This window comes from Balaenoptera ricei, chromosome 4, assembly GCF_028023285.1.
Source record: "Balaenoptera ricei isolate mBalRic1 chromosome 4, mBalRic1.hap2, whole genome shotgun sequence".
Taxonomy (NCBI): Eukaryota; Metazoa; Chordata; class Mammalia; order Artiodactyla; family Balaenopteridae; genus Balaenoptera; species Balaenoptera ricei.
In genome coordinates this window covers 154,458,853-154,466,579 of record NC_082642.1, presented here as the reverse complement: position 1 = coordinate 154,466,579, position 7,727 = coordinate 154,458,853, and the positions used below count along the sequence as shown (strand labels likewise).

The 7,727-nt window shown below is 37.3% G+C and overlaps 1 pseudogene; it reads left to right on the top strand.

Moving 5' to 3' along the window:
- Positions 1–5,048: 5,048 nt before the first annotated feature.
- LOC132365599 (U6 spliceosomal RNA) lies at positions 5,049–5,146 on the top strand (annotated as a pseudogene).
- The last annotated feature ends 2,581 nt before the right edge of the window (positions 5,147–7,727 follow it).

The window sequence follows — 7,727 nt, the reverse complement described above, 5'->3', positions numbered from 1 at the left end:
TTTGTCTGCCTATGAAGAAGGTAAGTTGGTTTTGAAAATTCTAAGATGATTAAATCTCATTTTTAAAACAGCTCAACGTCAATTCAATTAGATTTTGTTAGAGTGCTGCTTCCAATGTTTCTAGATGCCTATTTATTAAATCCAATGAGTCAATAAAGAAAGACTAACGTTGCTTTGTTTAATCGAAAGTGAGCTTAAGGAAATGAAATAGAGCCATGTCAAATAAAATACTATGAAGACAGAAGATTTTACAAGTGATGGACCATTTTTTTTTTCTCAGAAAGTAATCACTAACTTTAGTCATCTAATCATTATTTTCTTCAAACATGTCTTTCTAGACGTTCTTTATGACAGATAAATTTGAATGTGAATCATCACTAAGACATTATTATTCATATCATTCAATATTTTAAACAAAGTGACTCACATTTTCATTTTAAAAATCAATAAACTTAAAGATTCTGGGAATCTCCCAGAGTAAGTTCCCTCCCACAAGTCCTGAATTTCTTTAATGAGTGAGGTTGTGTTGTAAATTGGCCTTTTTTTCTTTTCCCTTGTGCGTGGATGTCTAATCACTTGGTACTCAATTGGTTTGTTTTGTACATACATAGAGCTCAGGTACTAAGGTCTAAATACATAAAAGAAACCCACCTGGATTACAGACCCTTCCCTCAACTGACTGCTGCAGCTGGAGCTCACTTCTTTTCCCTGCTGCTGTCCCTGTTTGTGGTCATTCCCAATTGGAAGGGATTAAGAACTTCTGCCTTGCTTCCCAGGGCCATTTTCTCTTGGATCCAAGTTTTCCAATCCTTCCTCTCTCCATGTTCTTCCTTCCACTATCAGCTTGCTGCCTCCCATGGAGGTCAGACTTTGCTGAGGTTAGAACAAATAGCTTAGTTGAAATCACATTCGTACAGTAATGTCCCCACGCCTTTTATTTTTCCTTAGTTTTTCTGATTCAATGTCCGTGTCCTTCTGAAAAGGAGGGCATTCAGAGAACTAATTTCTATACCACCTACCACAATTTAATGTGACACTCCTTCTCATGTTAAGTGTAATTGTGCTCTCATTAGGTGTACTCACAGCTACCAATTTTCATGCTGCCAATTTTCATATCTTAAGAGGTGGAATTGGAAATGCTTCCTGTAATACAATTCACCACTTTTGCCAGATTAATATCCATTTACCACTCTAGATGAGAGAGTGGTCTCTAATCCCCATAAATTGGGGATAGATTCCTGCCCTGTGGGCCCCAAGGGACGTGCGTTCATTTACTCCTTGGGGAGGAATAAAGACTCTTCCCTCGTGGTGCAGTGGTTAAGAATCTGCCTGCCATTTCAGGGGACACAGGTTCGATTGCTGGTCCGGGAAGATCCCACATGCCATGGAGCAGCTAAGCCCGCGAGCCACAACTACTGAAGCCTGCGCGCCTAGAGTCCGTGCTCCGCAACAAGAGAAGCCACCACAGTGAGAAGCCCGCGCGCCACAACAAAGAGTAGCCCCCACTCGCCACAATTAGAAAAAGCCCGTGCGCAGCAACGAAGACCCAATGCAGCCAAAAATAAATTAAAACAATAAATAAATTTATTAAAAAAAAAGACATTTCTATGTGCTACGTTCCCAGCTTCCTTCCCTAGGTTTTATTTATAGGTCAGTTTACTGAACTCCTTAAATGACTGAGGCTAGGCATTTTGATTCATCTATTTTGAGATTCATGAAAATGAAAGAAAGGATTGTCAAATTTCATCCAAGATTTCTTCTGAAGAAAACGATGTCCAATACGTACAAAGTTTATATGCAAGCGAATAGCTCAACTGTCAAATGTATTTATTTTGTGCAGTAATTAAGACAAATTCATGGATTCATAAGGACATAGTATTGAGTTTAATGAGAGAAAGAGCTTTCTAACAACCAAAGCTGTGGAACATAAAGTTGGGGATTAATGAGCCCCTAGCACCGGTTATCTCAGCAGAGGTCAGCTGGTCCCTGGGGATTCAGGGGATTCAAGCACAGCCTGAGGAGACTTAAACTAGATTGACTTTTGGGTCCTTTCTACTCTGACAGCTAAGACTTCAAGGTAACCAAGCACAAGAAAAAAGTTATGTAACATTCCAAACAAACAAAACAAAAATGCCATTTTCAAAGGTATCCTCAGAGGACTCATGTTGATGAATCTGAAGTCTTGCATAAATATTTTCTTTCACACATGGGTTTATTACTCTCCCTCTGCCTCATCCCTTTTTCTGTCTGTCTCATTACAGCCTTCCTCATCATCTGAACCAATGAACAAGAGGAGCATCAGTGTCTTCCTCATTTCTTGCCCTAAGAGTCTCAGGTGGAATGGAGGGTGACAGAGGTGACAGCAGATTTATGAGACGCCTTCATTTATGATATGTTCACAAATGCCCCAATGACAAGATAGAAAGGAAATAAATGGATGTTACCTGCTTCCTTTTTCCCATTCTCACTACTGCCCTTTCTTTCTTTCTTTCTTTGGACATTTACACCTTTATAAAATTCAACAGCATTTAAATATCAACATAAAGTACCAGTTTCTATCTACCTTCCAGTGCCAACATGCTATGATTTTGTGATTTTACAGGTTCCCATGATTGTACAGACAATAGATCTATAACTGACCAGGAGGCAGGAAATGTCTGGGGGTTGCCTTAATCTCTCAGGGTCTTGCTCCCCCACAAAATGCCCTTGATAGCCACAGTCAGACAGGGTTCTGGACTGGGCGGACTGTTGTCCTATTTTAGTGTGGTATGCCTAAGTTTTTATGCTCCAAATGCATTCCTATTTTCTGCTGGGCTCCTTCCACCATAGAGGATGCACAGAAAGAGAAGTTAATACCCTGGCATTTCTTTCCTCTTTATTGAGACACAAATGGCTCCACTAAATAGCCACAAGTACATGCTGGATTATTTATATACTTTGCTTTTTCTTTCTTAGAACCTGGTGAAGGCTCTCAAGTAAAAGGAAAGACTTGGGACTTCTGGTTTTAGCTCTGACATGTAAAAAGCTTGGAAATCATTCTATCCTTACAAAAAGAAAAGGCTGAACATTTTTCTCAGAAAATCAATGACATTTCTTGGAGCCATGAGAGGATTGAGGTTTCAGGGAAAATTGCCACCTCAAAATCTGGAGATACATAACCTAGATATGTTTCCTTGAAACAGAAGCCACTGGAGTCATAAACTGGTAGGAACACACAATGGTAACTGATGAATTACTCAGGGCTGAGTGTGGACTACCATGAGAGTGAGAAACTCCTGAGGGCCACTGTCTGAGGAGGGACCCACAGCTTCATGGACTTTACCTCCAGGAAGCTCATGGGTTCTCTAGATGAAGATGTGAAAGATCTCCTTATGGCTCTGGCAGAGGGAGGGGAAGAGTACACTTTCTGAAATGTGTCCACAACAAAAGCCTATGCTCCATGGGAAAAGGCCTTGCTAGAGCCATGCCTCAACTAGGGGAAGGGTATTCCTCCCACTACAGCACCCTCTAAACTTCCTATCTCCTTGGATAGATAAGGGACAAAAAAAATGGTCAACAAGGAACATGGTTTCAAGGGAAAATATTGGGAATGCTGCAGCCAGGATAGAGAGTAGGGGCAGGGGGAAATACCAATGGAGGAATACTTGTGAAGGTCACAGTTCCCAGACATAGACCCATTGAAAGACTGAGATTTATTCATGAGATTTTAGAAGGCTTCTCCTCCCCTACATCTTCTACCATGTCAATAGGCTCCAGTATAATAACAGCAAAACAGCACTGAAAAAGCTGACACAGATTCAGGGAAGCCCAAAGTCAAGAGGGGAGACAAAAACAAGAACTAGAGGAATCTGAGAGGTCGAGTACCTACACCTACAGCAAACACTAAGTAAACACAGTCAAATTCCTAGCAAGATGACCACACATTTTCATACTAAAGGTCTGTTTACCTTAATACTTGTTACCTAATACAACATGTTTGGCATTCAACAAAAAATTACAAGGCATGTCAAAAGACAAGAAAAAAAACACAGTCTGAAGAGGAAAAACAAGCATCAGAACCAGAGTCAGATGTGATACACATGTTGGAATTATTAAAACAGGTAATTTAAAATACCCATGTTTAATATGTTAGGGGCTCTAATGAAAAAAGCACACAACATGAAAGAAGAGATGGGCAATGTAAGAGAGAGATGGAAATACTAAGAAAGGATTAAAAGGAAATGCTAGATAGAAAACAAACTTATGGTTACCAAAGGGGAAATGGTTGGGGGGGGTGGATAAATTCGGAGCTTGGGTTTAACAGATACACACTACTATATATAAAAGAGATAAACAATAAGGACCTACTGTATACCACAGGGAACTATATTTAATATCCTTTAATAACCTATAATGGAAAAGAATCTGACAAAGGATATATACATATATATATACACATATATATGTATATATGTGTGTGTATATATACATATATATGTATATATGTGTATATATATATATATAACTGAATCACTTTGCTGTAAATCTGCAACTATCACAACATTGTAAAAAACTATACTTCAAATAAAAGAAAATAATGTTAAAAGACATACACCCATGTTTACAAGCTGAGGGAAATTGATAAGTGTCTGTGTTTTGCCAGTATTTTTACACACAACTCTTACACATAATGGGGAAAATTAAAATTAGCAATTACCCCCAAAAAATGACAAAAATAAAGAATGCTTTTGATGAGTTCATTAGTAGACTTGACACTATCCAGGAAAGAATCACCAAGCTGAAGATAAGTCAATAAAATCTTTCCAAACTGAAATGCAAAGACTGAGAGGGACAAAAACGAACAGAACAGAGCATTCAAGGACTGTGAGACAATTTCAAAAGGTATAATATAGGTGTAATTAGAATACTGGAAGGAGAAGAGAGAGACAGCAGAACAGAAGAAACAGGTAAGGTACCAATGACCAAGAACTTTCCCACAGTAATGAAAGGTACAAAACCACAGATTCAGGAAGCTCAGAGAACACAAAGTAGAATAAGTAACAAACACCGCTTGCTTCGACAGCATACTACCATGGGAACGATACAGAGATGAGCAAGGCCACTGTGCAAGGGCGATGCACCAACTCATGGAGCATTCCAAATATTTTTGTGACTACAGTTAATAACACCATGCTGCATGTTGGAAAGTCTCGAAGAGAGTAAATTTTAAAAGTTCTCATCACAAGAAAGAAATAAGTTTGTAACTGTGTGTGGTGATGGATGTTAACTAGACTTACTGTGATGATCCTTTTGCCACATATACAAATATTGAACCATTATGTTGTAACCTGAAACTAATATAATGCTGCATATCAATTCTACCTCAATAAAAAATGAAAAAACAAACAAATGAATGTATCTAAGCATATCATATTCAACTGCAGAAAACCAAAGACAAGAGAAAATCTTTAAAGCAAGAGATTAGGATTTGACAGAAATGGGTGCAGTCCTATCTGTCCTGCTTACTAGCCAATCAATACTGAACTTGACGTATTTCAAACATTGGTGGTTTTCTCCCTTATATAAGGGATAATATGATACGTGTAAAAATACCTTGTTATAGGTATTACTTTCTTCTTTGTATACATGAAGCTCAAATGAGGTCGTTTATATATGAGGAAGCACTTTTTTTTTTTTTTTTTTTTTTTTTTACAAGAGATAAATCGACTGACACCAAGCATTGTACATGGATGACCACAACAAAAGCAACAATGATTGCAATTACCAAACATGAAACACACTCATACTATGTCATAGTATTGACATTCAGTCCAGTAATCCTCCACTGTAACAGCTCCTTTACTTTGCAGTGAAAATTGATTTGTATATTCTTTGCCTCTGAGTCCTTGTGGAATTTTTTTTTTTTTTTTTAATTCAGACAGAAAGTCACAAAAATTATACTCATCCTCATCAGTTCACTCAGTCCCATGTAATTAATTTTTTTTTTCATCTTGATCTTTTGTTAGCACTTTTATGAGTTCATCAGTTTTTCATTAGAGTTCTGAAAATGCTTATTCATTCAGTTCAGCAGTACAGTCCGTTACCAGAAACCTGTACTTGTCAGAGTCTTTTCCATGTATTTCTTGAAGATGAAACCCTTTTATAGGAACATATTTGCAAAATCATCAGAGTACACCCAGAACTGTCTGTAAATGACAAAAGACTTAAAAATGACCACGGTTAAAGATTTGATGACAGTTCATAATAATGCAGTTGACAAGAAAATTAGTTATTTCTGAGATATACATTTTAAAGTAATAACTAGGATTATTACTTATAACATTATACCAGAACAAATAAGATTTTTAGAAATTTCATGTAATGTCTGAAACATTTATATTAACATATTTCCATACATATTTCCATACAAGTACAAATATAAGATTTTTAGAAATTTCATGTAATGTCTGAAACATTTATATTAACATATTTCCATACATATTTCCATACAAATACAAATATAAGATTTTTAGAAATTTCATGTAATGTCTGAAACATTTATATTAACATGTTTCCATACAAATAACCCAATGAAAGTTTAGTATTAGTTGTTTTGTTCGTTTTTTTATACTGCAGGTTCTTATTAGGCATCAGTTTTATACACATCAGTGTATACATGTCAATCCCAATCGCCCAATTCAGCACACCACCATCCCCACCCCACCGCAGTTTTCCCCCCTTGGTGTCCATATGTCCATTCTCTACATCTGTGTCTCAACTTCTGCCCTGCAAACTGGCTCATCTGTACCATTTTTCTAGGTTCTGCATACATGCATTAATATACGATATTTGTTTTTCTCTTTCTGACTTACTTCACTCTGTATGACAGTCTCTAGATCCATCCACGTCTCAACAAATGACTCAATTTCGTTCCTTTTTATGGCTGAGTAATATTCCATTGTATATATGTACCACATCTTCTTTATCCATTCGTCTGTTGATGGGCATTTAGGTTGCTTCCATGGCCTGGCTATTGTAAATAGTGCTGCAATGAACATTCGGGTGCATGTGTCTCTTTGAATTACGGTTTTCTCTGGGTATATGCCCAGTAGTGGGATTGCTGGGTCATATGGTAATTCTATTTTTAGTTTTTTAAGGAACCTCCATATTGTTCTCCATAGTGGCTGTATCAATTTACATTCCCACCAACAGTGCAAGAGGGTTCCCTTTTCACCACACCCTCTCCAGCATTTGTTGTTTGTAGATTTTCTGATGATGCCCATTCTAGCAGGAGTGAGGTGATACCTCATTGTAGTTTTGATTTGCATTTCTCTAATAATTAGTGATGTTGAGCATCTTTTCATGTGCTTCGTGGCCATCTGTATGTCTTCTTTGGAGAAATGTCTATTTAGGTCTTCTGCCCATTTTTGGATTGGGGTGTTTGTTTCTTTGATATTGAGCTGAATGAGCTGTTTATATATTTTGGAGATTAATCCTTTGTCCGTTGATTCATTTGCAAATATTTTCTCCCATTCTGAGGGTTGTCTTTTCGTCTTGTTTATGGTTTCCTTTGCTGTGCAAAAGCTTTGAAGTTTCATTAGGTCCCACTTGTTTATTTTTGTTTTTATTTCCATTACTCTAGGAGGTGGATCAAAAAAGATCTTGCTGTGATTTATGTCAAAGAGTGTTCTTCCTATGTTTTCCTCTAAGAGTTTTATAGTGTCCAGTCTTATATTTAGGTCTCTAAT